Below are 23,831 nucleotides of genomic sequence, written 5' to 3'. Positions count from 1 at the left end.
GCTAGCCACCTGGTTGTATCAAACCGCTAGGAAGTCAATAGGGAATGAAACTGGACAGATCACCTGGTATCGACCTAGGCACTGGAAATGACAATGGTAAAACGAGCTCTGTCGACCCTGCAAAGTCCTCCTTACTAACATCTCAGGGCTTGCGCCAAAATTGGGAGTATGCCTCACAGACTAGTCAAGCAACAGCCTGACATAGTCATACTCAGAGAATTATGCCTTACAGATGATGTCCCAGAAACCACCATCACCATCCCTGGGTATGTCCTCTCCCACTGGCAGGACAGACCCAGCAGAGGTGGCGGCAGAGTGGTATAAAGTCAGTGAGCAGTTGCCCTGGGAGTCCATAACATAGACTATGGACCCATGATGTCTCATGGCATCAGGTCAAACATAGGCGAACATCAATCCCCTACCCCCCTCAGCTGATAAATCAGTGCTCCTCCAAGTTGAGCACCACTTGGAGGAAGCACTGAGGGTGGCAAGGGGGCAGAATGTACTCTGGGTGGGGGACTTCAAAGTCCATCACCTACATTTATTTCAGCTAATCCTTCTGGTTCCATTCCACCAGCTTTATTAATTTTGCTTTTCTTCGCTGGCCCTAAGCCTAGACTTTGTCTACCTTGGGCCACATCAGTTTAAAATTCTCCCTCACTGCTTCATTTACCCTCTCTAGAAAGACATTAGTGCCATTTTGATTCAGATAAAAGCTATCCTTTTGAAATAGCCTTCCCTTGTTTCAGAGCGCAATCCAATGGTGCTGCAGTCACATTTTGGCCTGTTATTGTCTGTTCCTCAGCCTGTTCCTGTACACAGAAAAAAGTCTATGGATAACTCCTCTTGCTGTTCTATTTTTCAATATTTTACCTAATATCTTAAACTAACTCTGCATGTAAAATTGTGTATTTGGAGATTAAAAGTAACAAGAGGCAAATGTTCAAAGCAGCAATGACAGTAGTATTATTGATGGACAGCGAATTGAAAAGAGAAATTGGGGCCTGCAGGAGAGAGAATAGGCAATCTGTTTAATCCAGTTCAGGCTCTCTTTCAATACTATTTTTGTACTCACCAATAAAAGTAATTCCCAGAGGAATCAAACTCATTCTTATGTATGAAGTAATTTGGAATAACATATTTCAGCATCAACAGCTTACCCTTAAACCACTGGGATAAATACTGTAAAGAATGAAGGATTACCCATTGTGCACTTATGGCCTTATGGTCATTCCTGGCTTTTTCAATAGGTGACAAAATACCACAATGACAGCTCACACTGTTCAAGTTAAAACTACAACTTGCATTTACAATGAAACATAAATATCCACTGAAATGATTAAATTAGTGGATAAAATAAGACATAATTGCCTTTGATGCCATTAATGTATTCATCACCTTCGTAATGATATTATGACGTCAACACTACATGTTTGTACTGACTAAAATGGCTTATGTATATGCTGCTGCTTTGCATCCAGTTAATAGAGGCAGAATTTTCCTTTCTGGGACTAAGTCCTGTGGCGGGGGCAGAGACAGGGAGTGTTTCCCATTGCAGAGGCCACTGGGAATTGGCGCCATATTGCGCGACTCCAGCCTCATTAATTATGCAATGGGGGTTTCCCGGCGTTTCTCACAGTGGGACAGTCTGGTTGGCACGTGCCCTGCCGTCATATCCAGGTGCCATATTTAAAAGGTGCCCAGACTGCTACTTCCCCACCATGCTGATTGAGGGAGATGGCAGAAGAGGACATTGAGCTCCGGCTCCCAAGTTCACCAAGCCTCCCTGGGCATCCTCCTGGACCAAGTGGAGGCCAGGAGGTACATCCCCTTTCCGTCGGATGGCAGGAGGAGGCTGAGCAGGGAGATGAATCCTGCACGGGAGAAAGTCTCCAGGGCAGTCAATGCCCAGGGCCTCTACCAGAGGACTGCCCTACAATGCTAAATAAGGATGAATAACCTCATCCATGCCACCAGGGCAAGTAACCCTTCAACTGCTCACACACACCTCAATGAACGTACAAGGGACATGGACCTCAGTGGCAATGTGATAAGGTCATGCCTCATAGCCCCACTGCAGTCCATCTGCTCTTTGGGTGGAGAGGTCACTGTGGGTCCCTGACCTTTCCACACAGGCAGCTTACATGCTGTCTGTGGGGTGGGAAGTGGGGGGGCAAAGGGGCTCAGGTGTTGAGGGCACCAGCAAGCACCGCAAATGACATGCCTCTTTGAGCGCTATCCTTATATCTGCAAGGGCTCACTGCTCTGGAAGGAGCTGCCCCAGAACCTTTCTGGCCAACCTGCAGTGCATCAATCAGATGGCACACAATCCAGTGGGTTATTTGTAAGACTGGGAGCATAAGAAAGATACGTGAAACCCAATTGCTTTCAACCCTATCTTCCCACTTTGTGCAGAAAAAGTTCAGCCAAATAGAAAAGAGAGGGAAAAGGCAGGAGGGGCTTGTCCACACTTATATGCACTAACTGACTTCAAGGAGCGGGCAGCCAGCTGGCAGGGGTGGAGTGGGACAGGGCCATTAGAGATGGAGAGATTTGCTTACATCCTCCATCCAGTAAGGAACCATGCATGTCATATAAACCTCAGGATCAAGGGTGTCTCCATTTTGAAGGCAGCTCATGCAGTCACTCGCTCTCTCCTTTCTCACTTACAGGTGTCACCAGGAAGAAGACAAGGCCCAAAGGTGAGGAAGTTCTGTCCAGCACAAGCGGGGGGATATCAGACAGAGATGCCGGAGGTCCTCAACAGGGTGGCGCGTGAGGCGGAGCAGTTCATCTGTCTGCTGGCGGATGAAGTGGTGCCAACCTGGGCATGCATAGCGGTCCCCATGGGGAGGGAGGCGGAGTCCATGGAGAACCTGGCCCAGCAGATTCTGCCGGAGATGCATGCAGACCTGCACTCCATCGCGGTAGCCATGGGTGAGCTTCTGCAGTGGCTACGTGAGAGGGGGACGGGTCACCACTCCTTCCCTTCAGGTGCCCCTTCCCCTCAAGGCATCAGACAAGGGCCTTCGGCATCCAAAGGGAGGAGGAGCAGCAGTTGGACGCCCTGGGACTTCCCCTCAGGACCCTCTGAAGTGTCAGGTCCTTTCAAATCCTCTTTGCTTGTGACCCCTTCAGCTTCGATCTTTATCACCGTGGAGGGAGCAGCTGCCCCACAGCTGGACAGCCAAAGTAAGCCAGGGCCCTTCAGGCCTGTGGTTTCCAGGTGACGGGCGCCCGGGTCATCCAAGGTAACAGGACAAACTGGTCACAGGCTGCCTCCACCCCTGCTGCAGATGTCGGGAGAGTACTTAGAAGTTATGGGGAAAGAAAAGTTAAGAAGTTCTGAATTCACAAGTGGTTGCATGGGTGCACTATGATTGTTACACATATCAAACTTTTGGTAAATATAGTTCACTTGCACTTTAATCATGTTTGATGTGGTTTATTTGCAATAGTCTTTTGTGTGCCCACACCCCTCCACCCCCACCCCTCATCTTCTGATGGACACCCCATGTCCCCTGAAATCAGGCATCTGCAGGGAGGCAAAGCTGTTTACCAGGGCCCCTGAGAGCCATATGCATGAAGTCTCCTGCGCACGCTGAGCCTTTGCCCTTCACACTCTCATCTGCCCCAGGACCTGAGCATCGTAAATACAACATGCTGATGTTGCCCTTCAGTTGTCCAATTGAAATGACCTGCATCTTGCATCTCCGCCGACCTCAGATGACCCAACTCTCATGTAGCATCTCGAGGTCTACACCACGAAGCTCCCCATAGTTGGACCAGACATGGTGCTAGTAGCGCTTGAGGTACACATTTTCCCCTCACCCTGTCACCTACACCCTCCCCTCCATAACCATTGACCCCCACCAGGAGTCACTTGCCACATTCTCATGGTCACCCTTCAAGCCTCCCCCATCACCTTCTGTCCCATCGAGGTAAATGTAGAAGCCCCCTTCCTTCCTGAAAATCCTACCCCTGTAACAATAGTCATGACCACCTCATCCTTCCGACCCCGCAAATCCGAGTCACTTTCCGTTTCCCCACAAACAACCCTCAGCACCCCTTCACACAACATTGTTGCACCCTCATCCCCCCAGCCTACCGGCCCCCACTGCCCCCTTTAACCATCACCGACCCCTCCTACCACCGGTGCCCTCAGTATACCCTGAAACCTCCAATGGCTCCACTGACTCCTCCCTCTGAACCCCTTTCCCCTCGGTAGCACCCCCATGCCCGTCCACAGTTTTGCACAAGCCCCCATGCCCCTTCACACCTGCACAAGCACCCCTCCGCCCGCAGCCCGACACAGACCTTCCACCCTCCCGCTCAGTACCAGTTCACCCATTGCAAGACCCCTGCTTATTCTCTGACTTTCCCCTTCCATCCCTAACCTCCTCTGCCCCCCTCTAGGTCTGCACACCTGCCTCACCTCTTCATTCCTCTCCTCCCTGTTTTTCCTCCTTGCCCCAGCATAGACCATCGCTGCCCAGCAGCACCTCCTGCAGCCTTCCACTGCTGCATGAAGATCCGAACCACGGGAGAAGCTGCTGTGTTGTGAACAACCACCTCCAGTGGCTGCTGCACAGAGAAGATCCACGTGGTTGATGCTGTACCCACCCAGTGTTGCACATGGTGTTCCAGGGTCCGGTCGCTGGAGACCTATCTTTCTCTCATCTCTGTGAGCTGCCCAAGCCTTCTTAAGGTAAGTGTCAACATTTAAATGCCACATTGGTCCAGACTTGTTCTGGACCAACGTGATTTCCCACTGGCGGCATGGACAATCGGGCGTGGGGATGGGGGAGATAATTCTGGTCAGGCCTTCATTTGCATTCTATTAGCGGGATGCAAATCGGTTTCACACCCGTCTCTGGCAGGAATTGCAACCTGCCACGGGGCTGGGAGTGGAAGTGGATGATCCCGCTATCATTTTATGCCGGCAGGAAACAATTTTTGAGCTCCAGCTGCATTGTCCCAGCCCTGCCCGCCAGAGGAGGGGCTGGAAAATACCACCCCAGAGATCCAACAGAACCATTTAAGAGTAAATTCAGGAGAGTGGGGCACTTTAAATGCTCTCCAAGACCTAGCCTCTGATGTAAAAAGTCCATTAACATTGGAGACATCAGAGATAAGAGGTTAAAGTTGCTCTTGGAAACTGAGGTATTTGAAGAAATTATGGCTTTGAAGAATTGAAATAACATTTGCAACTAGACTTTTGAAAAGCAAAGGGGACATCAAGATTTAGTGGTTCAAGGTCACAGTGTGAGGAATGAAGATTGGAAATACTAAAGGCATGCTATCTGGAGGAAGCTGACGAATGTGTTCTGAAATGAGCAACAGTTAATAAGATATTATGATGATCACATGGATGGTTTGCTGATCCATGTCATGCATTTTCTGAAAGTGTCCTCAATTGGCTCTGACTGGTCTATTAGAATTTGAATATACAGTGTTTAGTTAACCAACATGTTTTATTATCAAATGTTTCAAAAATGAAACATAATTCGCACAACCTGTCATGACTTCAAGATTATTGACTGCCATTTCAAACTAAGGGTCCTAGACAGTCCAACCATTGTGGCACTACTGCCAGGGATCAAATATTTTTAGAACATATGACAATCATTTGTTACTATGCATTAAGAGTTAAAAATGAAAGTTACTTTCTTGGTTAACTGAGCAACAATCAAGCTACTAGGTCAGCTTACTCTTGAACAAGTTCTCAATATTTTACTCTCTCGATCACCCATCTTTCTATGAGTTTTCTTGACTTCAACATTATTGAAGTGTAATTAGTTCACGATGTTTCATATTGCTATCTTGGGCCTTCATCTGGTCTAAGAATAATCAAATGAAAAATAAGCTTACAATACTTAATTAAATGAACAGGCAGAGGTTTTTGCTGGATCCTTGTTCTATTATGCTAATCTGATTTCTATTGATGGCTAGTTTAATATTATATGTCTCAGTTATTCAGCATAAGTTCTTTTGCCTAAGTCATATTTTACTTTTCATATATGTTATCAGAGCATATTTATACTTGTTGGGTGTTCTCTATTATGCTATTTGATTGAATTTGATGTATTGCTTCAGTAAGAAGAATAGAATATTCCCTGGCTTGGCTACGTGTACATTTCCTGTGTCTAACAAAAGGTTCAAGATAATAAATTTAAAGCATTTCATTCAATCATGTTACAACACTACTAAAAATAAGAACTAAATATTAGTTAAGGAGCTATTATTTATCTCCAACAGACTGCTTTGAATGAAAGAACTGAACAATTGAAAGCACACTTGAAGGTTGTGGTCTTGAAGGGCTGCCCAGTTATCAGGCAGATGGTACATTCACATGGAGTCTGTTGCTGGGGATATAATTTATATTCTGGTACAGTCCTTTTAAATGCAACCAAATATCTCACCACAGTCCCCAGACATACACGTCAGGAAGCGCCAGAAAGGGTAATTTTGTGAAACACATCTGTGAGATTTAACAACATCAGAATGCAAATAGTCTCCTTCTACACCCGAAATGAAGAACCATTTAACCATAATGACATTTGCATTTTCTCTCTCATGGAGCAAAAAATATGTACTTGCATGCAATGACAGTGAACCAGTCAGACATTTAAGTGTCTACATTTTCTATTTGATTTTGAACATTTCTGCAAACCACAATCAGTCATTTGTATGAGGAATAAGCAAAAGATACATAATCCTTTTAGATTTATCGTCAAAGAGAAGGCAATATGCAAGTGACAATATGCTGATTAATATTAATGTAAGCAATTCTTTTATAGCTTTATTGAATGGTGTACCAAATATTTTTATCTAATAAATAAAGATAATGAAAGCGCATTCACTTTTATGCTATGGTTTTTAGTGAGATAGTTTTCTCCTAATAAACCCGAAAGACAGTTCCTCTCAGTGAGCTCATTCCCTAAAATTCACACAAAACCTTGGAGTTTCCATTTGCACTGATTTTCGCAATTGAATTCGCCCAAAGTTGGCACAAAAGATCTAGGAATTTTAAGTGCAAACTGTGTTCGATTTCAACACTTTTTTGCATTAATGTAAAGCATATCACACTAGAATCAGGCTCCATCCACAATATTGGTCGTGCTACCAGGGTGCATTAATTAGTTGTTTGCAGGCCTTTGATGGAGCCTTAAAAATTAAGCTAATATTTTTTGCATGCATAGGCATGAACAGGAACATTTTCAAAGCTTTTAGATAGAAATGTTTCATAATTTACTAAGGGTGGGATTTTCCCTGAATTGCACTATGTGCGGTAGTGGGCATAAAAAATCGGTGTTTACCCCACTGGCCGCAATGGCAGGTTTTCACGCTGTATTGTCTGCTTTCTGCCTCATTAATTATGCAGGCAAGGGAAACACGCTGTATCGCTGGCAGACAGGTCTGATTCACCTGCCAAGCCGTGACCTCTCTTCTTCTTCACTCTGGGCGTCATATTTAAACTGCAGCTGCATGCACAGTTCTCAATGCCTGCAGCCCAGGACTGCTTTACTCAAGACCTGGCCCCAAAAGCCAAGAAGATGGTAGCACTAAAGTTGAGTGACACCTCACTGGAATGCCTTCTGGATGCCGCGGAGGCCTGCTGCGATGTCCTCTACTCCAGCTGTGGACACAGGAGATCCATCAACCTCACCACAAAGTCTTGAGAGGTGGTGGTGGCGGTGGTCAGTGCCAATGCAGGGCAGAAGAGGTCAGCCACCCTGTGTAGAAATAGGATGAATGACCTCATCTGTGCTACCAGGGTAAATCAACCATCTCATCACTCTCAGCTCTCACACACAAGCCCATCAGATATTCGCAAGGATCTCACCCACTGTCATCTCAATGGACATCACCACTCACTCTCTCTCACACATCTTCATCTCCTCTGCAGATTGTGTCTTCATCCCGTCCATGGCACCACTCACCACCCACACATGCCAGGCATCCTTCTCATCTGCCCTGGCATATGTCTCGCTCCACACTCTCCATCTGTCTTTGTGCAGGACAAGATTGTGTGCAATTACAGGGAGAGGTCCCAGACCGGGGGTGGAGTGTTGGATCTCAAGGTCCTAACGGAGTTCAAGCTGGTTGGAGAGGACATGGACTGTGCCTGTGGTGATGGGATGTTGGCGGCAACACCCACGTGAGGATCCTGCTCCAAATCATTCATCAATCAACGCTACTGTGAGTGCAATCTTCTCTTTTATAATTGGCTGCCATGCCCTAATTATCTCTACTTTCTTTCATAGGCAGCTCTGCAAGCACCTCCGATGCCCTCAGCCAGCCAGGCCCTCAACTCCAGCCCCGAGGACACCTCGGATGAGGAATCAGAACACAGCAGCCTAGAAGACCCATCACAATGCTCACCCTCACCATCCACCAGCACACAGACTCACACCTCATTGGGACCTAGATCTAGAGCAGGCTCAGGGTCATGATCTCATGAGCAGATCACACAATCTGGTCCACAGCAGGCACAGACAGGGACATCCAAGGTCAACAGCACTCGGAGGACTTTTGGAGGCCGTGATTCAGCTGAGTCTGAGTCAGCTGACTAGCTTTTGGACTTGGCCCTAAATCAGTTGCTGAAACTGCAAAGACAAGCTCAGGAATATCTGGAAGGGGTGTCAGCTGCATTCCTCAGTTTGCAACGGATGATGGAGGAGTCTGTCCACTTTCAGTCTGAGGTGATTGCGCCGTCATGTCAATGCACCGAGGTCAACACTGGTAGGATGGTGGCCACCATGGACATTGGTCCTGAACTGCTGCAGGAGACACACTTCATTGGTGTCATCCATCAGTGTAAATGCAAAAGAGGTGCAGGGCACCTAGTTCTCACTCCAGCTGCCCCTTCTGCTTGAGGAGTCAGCCAGGAGCCCTTGGACAGCCATAGAAAGGAGGACCAGCAGCTGGACACCCCAGGGCCAGCCACTCAGGTGATTGCAGGAGAGTCTGGCCAATCCCAATCCCTTCTTCCTGTGACTCCATCACCTCCAATTCCATGGGCTGAGGAGGGTGTACCGGCCCTGTAGCAGGAGACCCAAAGCAGGCCGGGGCCCTCCAGGTCTTTGCCCTCCAGAGGATGTCATCACAAATGACAGGCATGGCAGCCAGCAGGCTGCCTCCATCTCCACTGTGGATGTTGGGGATGCACCCAGAGGTAGCAGTAGGACTAGAGAATCAAGAAAGTTATAGGAGCACAAAGGTGGTACGGGTGTTCATAACATGTATGTGTTCACAACTGTAAATAGAATCATACCCATTTCACATCTCTTGTGTGTGCCTCCTCGTTATGATGAGCTGTGTTGTAATCACTCAGGTGGCACACCATTGTCCCTCATCCCCATTGTTGCTATTATAGGCCTCTTGTCAAAGTAGTGTGCTTCCATATAACCAGTGTATGCCCCTTTTACACATCATTCTTGACATTAGTGATGGCTCAACCTAAATGTGGAACAAAACTCGTTCACATGCTTTGCAGGGTCATGTCATGTTTAGTCTTGGCTGTGTAAGATTCAGACAGAGGTGTCCTCCTATCTTGTCTACATTAAGGTGAAGCTGCAGTGTACAGGGAGTTCAGGCATGGAGAAGGGTCACATATCGTGCAACTCCATGTGCTCTCTGTCTCTTGGCAGGGTTCATGCTCGTGTGCGCTGCTGTCAGCCAACCTATATTTTTGCCTTTCAGAGTGTACATACGCTAAGCTCGCCAATGAGTGGGGCACCTTGCGACGTCAAGGTGATGAAGCGTGGCCCCTCTCAACTACATTATTGTCCTGGCACTCAAACGTGCAACCTTGTGCCTCTCTCACCCTGTAGCTGTGTGTCTCGTCACAAACTAAGGATACAGAGATGTGCATCCCCTCACCTGACCACTCATCGGGGCCATGGATGCTAAGTTTTTTTTTGCTTTTTATTCATTCAAGGGATGTGGGCTTCACTGGCTAGGCCAGCATTTATTTTCCATCCCTAATTGCCTTTGAGAAGGTGGTGGTGAGCTGCCTTCTTGAACCACTGCAGTTCATGTGCTGTAGGTACAACCAGAGTGCTGTCAGGGAGGGAGTTATTTTGTTTTTGACCAAGTGACACTGAAGGAACTCTGATATATTTCCAACTCAGGATGGTGAGTGGCTTGGAAGGGGACTTCCAGGTGGTGGTGTTCCCATCTATCTGCTGCTCTTATACTTCTAGATGGTAACAGTCATGGGTTTGGAAGGTGCTGTCTAAAAAGCCTTGGTGAGTTCCTGCAGTACATCTTGTAGATGGTACACACTGTTGCCACTGTGCGGCAGTGGTGGAGGGAGTGAATATTTGTGGTAGGGGTGCCAATCAAGCGGGCTGCTTTGTCCTGGATGGTGTCAAGCTTCTTGAGTGTTATTGGAGCTGCACTCAGCCAGGCAAGTGGGGAGTATTCCATTACACTCCTGACTTGTGCCTTGTGGATGGTGGACAGTCTTTGGGGCGTCAGGAGGTGAGTTTCCCTCCTGGATTTCTCAGGATTTCTAGCCTCTGACCTGCTCTTGTAGCCACAGTACCTATATGGCTAGTCCAGTTCCGTTTCTGATCAATGGTAACCCCAGGAAGTTGATGCTGGGGGATTCAGCGATGGTAATACTAGTGAATGACAAGGGGCGATGGTTAGATTCTCCCTTATTGGAGATGGTTACTTGTGTGGCATAAATGTTACTTGCCACTTGTCATCCCAAGCCTGGATATTGTCCTGGTCTTGCTGCTTTTGGACAGGGACTGCTTCAGTATGTGAGGAGTGCGAATGGTGCTGAACATTGTGCAATCATCAGTGAACATCCCCACTTCTGACCTTATGATGGAAAGAAGGTTATTGGTAAAGCAGCTGAAGATGGTTGACCTGAGGAACTTCTGCTGTGATGTCTTGGAGCTGAGATAACTGACCTTGAACAACCACAACCATCTTCCTTTCAGCGAGGTATGACTCCAACCAATGGTGTGTTTTCCCCCTTATTCCTTTGACTCCAGTTTTGCTAGGGCACCTCGATGCCACATTCAGTCAAATACTGCCTTTATTCAAGGGCAGTCACTCTCATCTCTGGAGTTCAGCTCTTTTGTCCATGCTTGAACCAAGGCTGTAATGAGATCAGGAGCTGAGTGGTCCTGGCGGAACCCAAACTGAGTATCAGTGAGCAGGTTATTGCTAAGCAATTGCCGCTTGATATCTCTGTTGATGACCCCGTCCATCACTTTACTGATTATCGAGAGTAGATTGATGGGGCAGTAATTTGCTATGTTGAATTTGTCCTGCTTTTTGTATATAAGGCATACCTGGCCAATTTTCCGCACAGCCGGGTAGATGCCAGTGTTGTAGCTATACTGGAACAGCTTGGCTAGGGCCTCGGCAAGTTCTGGAGCACAGGTCTTCAGTCTTTTTGTTGGAATATTGTCAGGGCCCATAACCTTTGCAGTATCCCCAGTGCCTTCAGCTGTTTCTTGATATCAGTTGGAGTGAATCGATTTGGCTGAAGACCGGCATCCATGAGGCCAGGGGCCTCTGGAGGAGGCCGAGATGGATCAGTCACTCGGCATTTATTGTAGCAAATGCTTCAGCCTTATCTTTTGCATTGATGTGCTGGGCTCCTCCATCATGGAGGATGGGGTTATTTGTGGAGTCTCCTCCTCCAGTGAGTAGTTTAACTGTCCACCACCATTCACGGCTGGATGTGGGAGGACTGCAGAGCTTAGATATAATCTGTTAGTTGTGGGGTCGCTTAGCTCTGTTTATCACATGCTGCTTATGTTGTTTGGCATGCAAGTAGTCCTGTATTGTCGTAGCATCACCAGGTTGACACCTCATTTTTAGGAATGCCTGGTGCCGCTCCTGGCATGATCCCCTGGCTTGATTGTAATTGTAGAGTGTGGGATATGCTGGGCCACGAGATTACAGATTGTGGTTGAGTACAGTTCCGCTGTTGTTGATGACCAACAGCGCCTCATGCTTCCCAAGTCTTGAGTTGCTAGATCTGTTTGAAATCTATCCCATTTAGCACGATGGCGATGTTACACAATGTGATTGAGGGTATCCTCAATGTGAAGGCGGGACTTTGTTTCCACAAGAACTGTGTGGTGGTCACTCCTACCGGTACTGTCATGGACAGATGCATCTGCAGCAAGCAGATTGATGAGGATGAGGTCGAGTATGTTTTTCCCTCTTGTTGGTACCCTCACCACCTGCTGCAGACCCAATCTAGCAGCTTTGTCCTTTAGGATTCAGCCAGCTCGGTCAGTAGTGGTGCTACTGAGCTACTCTTGGTGATGGACATTGAAGTCTCCACCCAGAGTACTTTCTGCATCCTTTCCACCCTCAGTGCTTCATGCAAGTGGTGTTCAACATGGAGGACCACTGATTCATCAGCTGTGGGGTGGATATGTGGTGATCAGCAGGAAGTTTCCTTGCCCATGTTTGTCCTGATGCCATGAGACTTCATGGAGGCCAGAGTCAATGTTGAGGACTCCTAGGTCAACTCACTCCTGGCTGTATACCACTGTACCGCCACCTCTGCTGGGTCTATCCTGCCAGTGGGGCAGGGCATACCCAGGGATGGTGATGGTAGTGCCTGGGACATTGTCCATAAGGTATGGTTCCATGAGTATGACAATGTCAGGCTGTTGCTTGACTAGTCTGTGAGACAGGTCCCCCAATGTTGGCACAAGTCCCCCAGTAAGGAGGACTTTGCAGGGTTGATAGGGCTGAGTTTGCCGTTGACATTTCTAGTGCCTAGGTCAATGCCAGGTGGTCCAACCAGTTTTATTCCTTTAAGACCTTTTAATGGTTTGATACAACTGAGACGCTTGCTAGGCCATTTCAGTATGATAAGTGTGAACCACATTTCTATGGGTCACGTAGGCCAGACCAGGCAAGGATAGCAGATTTTCTTCTCTAAGAGAAAATAGGGAACCAGACAGGTTTTTATGGCAGTGGCTTCATGGTCATCGTTAGACTTTTAATTCCAGATTTTTATTGAATTCAAATTTCACCACCTGCCATGGTGAGATTCGAACCTCAGTCCCCAAACCTGGCTTTGAAGCTCACCACTCTGGGTGTCTGCATTACTCATCCAGTCACAATACCATACCCCACTGCCTCCCCCATATAATTCTAAATTGTCATTTCTGACTTGCAATAGAGGCTTTGAGCAGGATCTGGAAGCACACATGTTTGCTTTAGACAGTGTGCAGGGGAGCAATGGGATAGGAGAGAAGATGTACTGAAGCTGAAGTCTGCTCTTTATTGGCAATGACACGTGCCCTTGAGGATTTCATGATTTATGTGCATTTTGGACTTGGCAAGGACCAGGGTCGGCCATGTGGGCACAATGTCTGTGTTAAAGAGGAGACATTTTAATGTCTGGCAGGCAATAATGTCATTATGCTCAGGTGGTCCACATCATCCATATCAAGCTGAGGATAAAGGCAGTCCAGGATTCCTAACTGAGAGCGCTGGATGTCAGTGTGATTTGGAAGAATGTAATGAAATGATGGCCAGTGCGGCGTGCGTATCAAGGTATCCTCCACCTCCCCCACCATGTGACCAACTGCTATGAGATTGCTTTGGCCAGACATTTTGATGTGCTGCTTTCAGCCCAGATGCTGGGAGCCTCATTCACTGCACCCTATTACTGTATTCTTGGGAAATGACATGAGAGTAAATGTTCATTCAGGAAATAAGATTATTTGAGGGGGGGGGCCTGAGGCTACTCCTCTGTGAACTGTCCAGTGTCAATTTTCTAACAGGCTTTTGGAGCTTGTCCATTTGCCCAATTGCTCTGGATTTTATTATTACTCTGAGAAATTTCCACTGTGTAAACAAGGGGTTAAAACAAGGAGATCAACTAGTGTCACTTTGTGGGATTAATCTCACATGAATGCGAATCATTGCTTCAATTTCCTGATTCCCTGCACTGTCATTGAAAGGTTCCTAACATGTCTCAGTTGTGCCTCTTTCTTTGTTTGGGAATGCACAATTCAGTTGCACTTGAATATAATCAGCCCAGCCCCAGTGCATGCCCCTGCCCTCCAATCCACCCACAGCGCCCTCAGCAGCAGAGCTGCTCCTCATTGTAACTTTGCGCTGTGCCATCTGCAGGTTGGAAGATATTGGTGCAGAACTCTCACTGCCAGACCAGCTTGGGCTCTCCCTGTGACAGTATGGAACCCCCCCCACCATCATCCTGGAGGAGATTCATGTTCAGGTATCCCTTCCTCACAGACCTCTCCATCCATCCGCTGGATTCTTCAATCCTGTTGTGCTTCTTGTGCACGTCCATTTGTTAGCCCCTGAAAATTTTGAAGTGAATATGCCTACAGCCCATGTGAACCTCACCCAACCGCATCTTGAGGCCACTTACACTGTTCGATATATAGCAACCCCCCCCCCCGCCCCCACTCACGTGTCTGTTTGATCTTGTAACCCCCTGTACAGGCCCAGCCCTGCAGCCCCTTCTCCTGTCTGAGGCCATTTTCCCCCCTTCCTCAGTACAGACCTAGCCTTGTAGTCCCTTCCCATGCCTCAGGCTAATTCCCCCTTTTCTCAGTGCAGCCCTAACCCTGCAGCTTATTTAAGGCTGCCCCTGCCTTACCCTTGGTCTGGTGGGTTGAGACTTGCCTGTGACACCCCCTGAAAGTGATGTGGTGCTGCTTGCGAAGCCTGAGGCTGATCCCTGTGAGCGCCGCGTGATGTGAGGTGGGCAGACTAACCTTGAAGTGACGAGTGAAGTGCAGGTCGCCAGTAGCACATTGCTTATATCCTGTTGTGAAACACGTCATTCTAATTGCACACCAACGTGGCCTGATAATCCAGCGAGCAGGGCTTATAATGAGATCGCAAATGCAATAAAATGACATTCCCGAAGTGTCGAGGCAGGAAATGTGGCCTGTGCTGCCATTGACAGGTGGAACAGACGATCGCAAACTAATTTCCCGATGACATAAAACCGATTTTTGGCCCTCTTGCCATATTTTCCGCTCCCACCCTCCAGGATGCGAACGGGGGCAGAAAATCACAGCTGAAGACACTGACTACTACAGCCTCAAATAACTAGCAAATGGTTCTGCGTATTTATTAAAATTCATTTTCAATTATTTAAAATGGGGTTACTCGTCAGTTGCGAAAGGACACCGTGATTAAAATGCTTATCTTTACATGACAAAACCATTTTCAGCTTTATTAATTAAACTGGACCAAGTTATCGCTCTTAGATAAATCGAGGGATATTTTTAAAGCATTTTTTAAAAAAAGACAAATTACATTTAAAAATGCTGCCCAATTATGCATGCATTATGTTTGTTGATATGCCAATGAATCTGAGCGGAAACCTGAAAAAAAGCACTTTTTAAAGTTGATGCAATTTTGGGTGCAATTCGCACCAGAATCACCAATTTTCCCTATAGCAGAAACTCTACCTTACATAACCTTATACATCCAAAATCTGGTAATGAAATGAGCCAAGATCAAACAGAAACCCTCATTCTTATATTTAATTCAGAAGTTATGTCAAAGCATACCCCCCAGGGCTGGCTAGACTTCTGAAAGCAAGAAAATAGACATGCTTGTCATATTGCGGCTTAAGATATGAATTACACAATATATCTTATTAAAGATAACATGAGCATAGTAATAAATGAATGGAGTGATTTGCATTGTTTTACTCCATCCTCAGGTACAAAATAATAAATTGTTCAAAAATTCACTAACTCAACTGATATTCAACCCTGTAACATAAATAATCATGGGCTTTCATCAGATCCAACTTCTAGAAGAAATGATGCACTTGGGGTCATTCTCCTGCGACACAACTCCTTTCAGCCTTTGAAGTTTGACCAGAATAAAGGAACTCTTAAAATTATATAAAGCCGACAAACAAACATACTCCAAAATACATTTCAGGAGCCTGGTTTAAATGTTAAATAAAGGCCCTGCCATTCCATGGGACACCGGAATGTCCAGCCATCTGCTCCTGTAAAAAATAGTAAACCGGCCATGTGCAAGGCATGTTGAGGGTTGCATTCACACATCATCCTGACTTCGAAACACATCGCTGCTCCTTCACTGTCGCTGGGTCAAAATCCTGGCAATCCCTTCCTAACAGCACTGTGGGCATGCCAACAACACACCGACTGCAGCAGCTCAAAAAGGCGGCTTACCAGCATCTCAAGGGCACTTAGGGATGGGCAATTAATGTTGGCCTAGCCAGCGATGCCCACATCCCATGAACGAATACACTTAAAAAAAATTCCCTCATATTTTACTTTTTAACACCTCACCTGCCCTCTCCCCCGCTGCTCTTCCATCCATTGTGTGGGATTAACATTAAGGCCAAAGGCACAGAGGGTCTCTATAATATATGACAGGTGTCAAACCAAGATAGCCACAAATTTCTCAGTTAATAAACTGAGAGGAGACAAATTAAACTGTACTCACATGAAACTTAATGGTGCTATGGGTCAGAAATCTATCCTGTCACATGCAGGGCTTTAGATTGATTCCAGCATCAGGCAATGAATGATCGGTCCTCCTAGAGCTGTAGAAAGTGAAAGAAGTTTGAATAGTCGGAAAGCTGTTCTTTAAATCTGATTCTGCAGCAATAAAATGACCCATAATTTGGCACTAAATTAAATTGTCATTTTCATTCAGAAGGAACAATGATGGATGATGTGGGAAATGGAAGTTTTTGCTGCAGTACAATGTGTCATACAGAGGTTGCGATTAAGGATCATAATTGGGGAAATGTTAAAGAAATATTTAAGGCTAGAAATTCATCTTATGTGGTGGCGAAACATAGGTGGTATCGGATCAGCCGCCTGTTATACACGGCGCCTGACATTCAGTTCTATTGCAGTCAATGCAATTTAATATCAGATGTCATGTTGAGTAGTCAACCAACAGGACACCGCACATTTTGCAGCACTGACTGAGATGCGTATCTAGCCCTTAAAATCTGACAGGAGAGCGATGGAACACAATGGATGTTGCATTTACTTTCAATGAACTTGGTGAAAATAAATTGTTTTAAAACACATTAACTTCTCAAAGGAGAAATAATTGTCAAATAATTTTATATAATACCTTTGAAACAGAAACAAGTGAGTACAGGTTTTCTTTTATTGGACTAAAGGGTCATCTCTGTAGAGGAAAGTTGGACTGGTAGACAACATGGGGGTGCAGAGGGGGCAGTAATCCCAAGGGCAGGATCTTTAGGTCGGTGAGCATGTCAAATGATGTGGGATGACATCGGGCAGAACTCCCAAAGCCACCCTGCGTCATTTCAATTTTCAGGTTGACGGGGTTGCAGCTGAATCAGCGGTGCACCCGCCGACCTGTCAATGGCCAATTGAGGCAATTGACAAAGTAATTAACCTCATTAATGGACCTGCCCGTCCAACCTTTGGGTTGGCGGGCAGGCCAGGAGACCTGGCGGGCTTCAGAAAAAGCATGAAACCTCATCCATGGGCAGGATGAGGTTTCATGATGGTTTTAAAAAATGTAATAAATGTATGATTTAAAGTGGTGGACATGTCCCAACTCATGTGTCATATGAGGGGACATGTCAGGGATACTTTGTTTTTGCACCTTTACCATTTTTAAATTTGGTGCCGATCTCCCTGAGGCAGCACTCAGCCTCAGGGAGATGAGTGTGCTCTTTCATGCTCATGCGTGGAAGAGCACACTCCCTGCTGAGGGAAACACTCCCTGCCTGCATAGGGAGCATATAGCGCTTCCTGGCGGACATCATGCTGGGTGTCCTTAATTGGCCCGCCCACGTAAAATGGCGGCACACCCGCGAACTGGGGTGCCGATCGGAGGCATCCCTGCCTGCACCCACTCCTGCACTTCATGCACTTCCCCCCCCACACTCCTGCACTCCTCCGCCCACCCACCCCCCCCCCCCCCCCACCAAGGTGGGGAAATTCTTCCCTAAGGTAAATTTGTGGATAATAGAGCGGGGCCAACTCTATTATAGGCATGTGATTCACCCTGCCTCCTCTTCCTTGATGCATTGTGTCATGGTGATCCTTTGCACTCAAGCACAATTAGAGAAAAATAATGCCCTATTATGTCCAATTACTAATCCAACAGCTAAACCTCCTGAAAAGCCAGTTACTGAAAATAATTAGTATACTTGATGATTATCATTTTACTGAAGGGGTTTTCTACCAAGTTTTAAACTCTCCTAGAAAACAAATCTCAGAGTTAGCCACAAAACTAAGTTCTGATATACCGCAAGTGATCAAACTGTGAGTTTAACAACGTGCTGAAGATCATTTTATCTGTAGCCTATATATCAAGTCAAGGAAAATGCAAATTGCATGCTCACAAAGTAGCTTAAAACAATTCACAGCAAATGTTCACATGCATCTTACATCATTGAATACCTCACAGGCATTGGATTTACCATTGATTTTAATCAGGACTTTGCTCATAGATAGCACTCTCACCTCTGGATCACCAGGTTCTGGATTCAAGTGCCACTCCAAGGCTTCAGGACAAAAATCAAGGCTGTCATTCCAGTGCAGTTCTGAGGGAGCAGTTGCACTGTCGTAGATGCTGTCTTTTGGATAAATCATTAAACAGAGACCCCATCTCCCTGCTCAGTTGTATGTAACAGATTTCATGGCACTATTTTGAAGAAGAACAGGGGAGTTATCCCCGGTGTCCTGGCCAACATTGATCCCTCAATCAACATCATAGGAAATAGTTTATTTGGTCATTGTCACATTGATGTTTATGGGAATTTGCTGTGCGCATTTTGGCTGCCATCATGATGATACTTCCAAAGTACTTCATTGGCTGTAAAGTGCTTTGAGTCTTGTGGTCTTGAAAGGTGCTACATAAATGCAAATCTTTCCTTTTATAGATTAGAGGTTAAATGCACTGTATGACGTGGTAAAAAAAAAGAAAAAAAAAAGGACTTGCATTTATATAGTATTAATCTTCTCAAAGCACTCTACAGCCAATGAAGTATTTTTTTAGTGTAGTCACTATTGTAATGTAGGAAAGGCAGCAGCCAAGTTGCCCATAGCAAACTCCCACAAACAACAATGTAATAATGATCAGATTTTTTTGTGTGATGTTTACTGAGGGATTAAGATTGGCCAAGATATTGGGGATAACTCTCCTGCTCTTTGAGTCATGGGATCTCTTACATCCACCTGAGCAGGCAGATGGGGCTCGAGTTTAAGGTCTCATTAAAAAGATGGTGCTTCTGACAGTGCAATACCCCCTCAGTGTTGCATTGGAGTGTCAGCCTTGATTTTTGTGCTCAGGTTCAGGAGTGGGACTTGAACCTGGAATGTGGTGACTCAGAAGCAAATTAAATTGAACATGGTGAGAAACAGATGAAAATTTCCACATTTGCCAATTTTATGCCCCCAAGTGATCATGCATTACTAACTGGAAAAATCTGCTCTAGAAGCTATTGCTGCATCTGTCTTCGAATACCTGATTTAAATTAACACACTTGGGTTCCTGTTGTCCACCAGGTGCTAATGATTTCAAATTCCTAAATTCTTTAAAATTGCTAAATATTTTGTAGATAAATTTGCTAAATTTAAACAGATGAATTTGTTTAAGTAAGGAACAAAGTGTCACACATTCAGAACTTCAGGCTTAATACATTTTGAGCACTTGGTAAAAACTGAAGGTTGAGAGAGCGGTAATTAAGTGGTTAAATGAGTAACCTAGTGTTGAATGTGTTCTACACACTACTACAAATAATATTTTGCCCTCAAAATGCTGTTGTATTTTTGCAGATTTTGCAAATGTCACTTGCTTTGCTTTTTCCATTTCAGTTGCCTGCAAAGTCTGGGATGACATTCCACAGATCACTGTCATATCACAAAGTGCAAACATGAACTAATATGGTGTAGAAGAAGACACAAATGGACTGCTGAATTCAGCCGCACATTACTTACAGGATGTCAAGAGATGCTGTGAATAGGAAATAATTCAGAATTCGAGGGACAGACTTTCTTTTCTCTCCATAGAATCAAGAGATACAGAGAGGGAGAAAATCAGGATCACAAGCAGAACTGAGACAGATTATGTCAATGTATTCTCAGCTTAAGTACAAACTTTGCATTCATTCACAGGGTTATGCTTGTTGGCCAAAGCCGCAATGGTATAGTTCCTTAAATTGAGAAAATTACATGATTTACCAAAGAACCCACAGAGTGGTTATCCTTGTAATTACCGTTCGTTTAGTCTCAAACTAAATCAGAAAAAAGTGTTTTGAAATGCCAGTGCCCAGAGGAATACTTTGTTTAGACAGGATGCTTTGGTGAAGCTGGTTATTATCAATTTGACTAAAGTGAAAGTCACCTAGCAACTGTCCAATTTAATACCTAGATTTCAGGAAATGTGGGGCATTCAAGAACAAGTGTGGCATGTCTGTATCAAATTGGTGTATCAAATAACCCATCAAAGGTTCCCAAATAGTTGCATAAAAGTCACAATCAGATCTATTGTTGCATCAACAGACGAATGTGAGATTTAATGAATCGCTGAAGCTCTTTTGTATTTCTGCTGATCAGCAAAAAAAATCCATTTCTGAAATTTGGAAGGCATTCCACTTCCGAGTGGAGCTTTCTCCAAAAGAATGTTAAAACAAAATGGTTAAAATTACTTCAGCTAAGCTACGTTTTGTCAGGCATATTAACTGTGCAATTAGAACAAAATATTTTAACTGTAACTTTAGTGACCATTTTTAACAGGCACCATCAATGATTTTCTTTTTATTCTTTTCACAGGATGTGGGCATCGCTGACTAGGACAACATTGATTGCCCATCCCTAATTGCTCTTGAGAAGGTGGCGGTGAGCTGACTACCTAACCACAAATGGGAGATTAGAAGTTTATGGTAATTACGATTAGACTGTAGCTACTGGGCTACAGTTCATGTTCCAGCAGGTAGCATTCCAATTAGAGCTGCAATATTTTCCTTACTGTTTGTACACAGGTGTGTGAATCTTCACTCTCATTCAATGTAGTTATAAAGTACCGGACCTACTAAGGGTAGTGTCAACTAACTCTATTGCAGCACTTGCTACACTGTCCCTCCAGGAATCTCACTCTGCTTTACAGTGGAGTCAGTCATTCAGGCTGGCATCAGCTGAAAACTAAATTTGCCTTTGCACTGATGCTAAGCTTGCAGTGTGAATATATCCTGAACGAACCATTTTAAGAGAGAAGCTGAATGAGCAACATCAATTTAAAAAAAAATCAAATATGCAATTCAAAATCTAGCTCATTTCATGTTTGCACTCTCAAGAAAAAAACATCCCCTTCATCCAACTGCAGGAAAAGGGAAGAACTGCGTCTTAATGGCAGACAAATGCCTCCATGAGTAATAAGGGTCGACCTTCATTTTTGCTACCCCATTTTAAAACATTACGTGGGCAGGCTAGAGAGGGTGAATCGCACACCCGTAAAACACAACCCATTCAATTTTTCTCTCACTAACTTAAATAAAAGGGAAATCAGGCAAAGCTCCATCATGGACATGTGATCCTCTCTGCCCTATTTTCCTGTCCTCGCTGTGCCCAGGCGATGTTTCATGCGCAGATGGTAAAGACGGAAGTCTACATCATCAAGTTTGTGTCTCAGTTACATTAACAGCTGCATTGCCACAATAAAGCTTTTCAGGATCAGACGTGTAAGAAGGAGCATTTTTACATAGAGATCATAGGATATTAGCCTGAGGGTGATGTACATATTTGGCTGTTCTTTGGAGAGACTGAGCACTAAAATACTAATATTTTAACAATTGAGTCTGTGCTTTTGTATTGCCCAGGAGACCAGGGACTTCAACCAGACTCAGAAATTAGTTGGTGATTCAACCAGAATGAGAAGGTATATTATTATTCAGAAAAAAATATGAGCTTAAAATTTAACATGTTTTCAAGGAAGTTTCTTTTTTTGAACATCAGTTCCAGCCTTATTTGACAGTCATAAAAAAAAATCCATTTAGAAGGTAAATATGTGCTTATCTGGCAATAAATCAAAGGCACTAAATGTCAAATTTGTGCTGCTAAAGAAGAATTAGTCATGCAAGAATAATTCTGTCGTCAGACTATAACCCACATCATACCTTTCAAATGATTTAACTCTGATTACTGAATGTCCTCTTCCAAAAGAGTGGGATAGATGCTGTGGTTGATTCCAGCAAGCTAAGCTCTCTATACTAACCAATAAACTGCTCTCATTTTCTCCACACTCTCCAGCACTACATCTCAATTTGGTAACAAAATTCAGTCAGGGTCTACTTTCAGTAAGTTGGACAATAAAACTCCATCTAAACTGAGGCTTACAAAAGTGCAAAGCTGCAAATGTGTAAAACAATGATTTGTGAGGCAAAGACTATAACCCTCAGAAAGGAAGGAAGGGGGTTAATTAAGAAAACCCAGATGTACTTGGGGGTTGAAATACATCTTGAGAGTTGGCGCAAAATGGACAGTATTGAATCAGCCACCCAGTTATAATCACCCCCATTCACTCCAGTGCCCCTGAAGTGAAGGGAAGTTTGGATGGCCCACCGTGAACGGATGCGCTGGGGCCGGAAATGACGCTACTGTCCAAAGTGAATATCTAAACTATTGTCTTTCCAAAATTCTTCTCTTTGAAAGCTCTATTTCTGCTGGAACGCAATTAGGGTGACAGAACATGAGTAACAGAGATTAAATTCTGCTTTTAATCGTTTCAGTTAAAAAGTTAAACTTGGAAACAAGAAAATTTATGGCATAGACAGAGGCCATTCAGCCTGTTGCATTTGTGCCAGCTGTAAAGAGTTGTCCAGCCTTACATTTTCCAGCTCTTGGTCCATAGCCTTATAGGCCAGAGCATTTCAAGTGCACATCCAGTTAAATGCAATGAGAGTTTCTGCTTCTATCACCCTTTCAGGCAGTGAGTTCCAGACCTCTAATATCTTCTGGGCGAAAATATTTCTTATCAACTCCTTTCTAATTTTTCTACCAGTTATTTTAATTCTATGCTCCCTGGTTATTGACCTCTCTGCCAATGGAAATAAGCCCTTCCAATCCACGTGATCTAAGCCCTACTTAATTTTATACACCTGAATTAAATCTCAGCTCTGTTGTTCCAAAAGAAAACAACCCCAGTCTATCCAATTTTTCCTCATAACTTAAATTCTCTATTCCTGGCAACTGTGGGCCATCAGCCACTGCAGAATTGTACTCAAATACAATCTGTAACCTCATGCCTGGCATGTCCCCCACTCTACCATTACCATCAAGCCAGGGGATTAATCCTGGTTCAATGAGGAGTGCAGGAGGGCATGCCAGGAGCAGCACCAGGCATACCAGAAAATAAGGTGTCAACCTGGTGAAGCTATAACACAGGACTACTTGCATGCAAAACAGCATAAGCAGCAAGTGATAGACAGATCTAAGCGATACCACAACCAATGTATCAGGTCTAAGCTCTGCAGTCCTGCCATATTCAGCTGTGAATGATGGTGGACAATTAAACAACTCACTGGAGGAGGAGGCTCCACAAATATCCCCATCTTCAATGATGGGGGAGCCCAGCACATCAGTGCAAAAGATAAGGCTGAAGCATTTGCATAATCTTCAGCTAGAAGTGCCAAGTGGATGATCCATCTTGGCCTTGTCTGGAGGTCGCCAGCATCACAGATGCCAGTCTTCAGCCAACTCGATTCACTACACATGATATAAAAAAATGGCTGAAGGCACAGGATAGTGCAAAACCTATGGGCCTGGCAATATTCCAACAATAGTACTGAAGACTTGTGCTCCAGAACTTGCCACGCC

Source organism: Carcharodon carcharias, chromosome 8 (assembly GCF_017639515.1).
Source record: "Carcharodon carcharias isolate sCarCar2 chromosome 8, sCarCar2.pri, whole genome shotgun sequence".
Taxonomy (NCBI): Eukaryota; Metazoa; Chordata; class Chondrichthyes; order Lamniformes; family Lamnidae; genus Carcharodon; species Carcharodon carcharias.
This window is presented reverse-complemented; position numbering follows the sequence as displayed.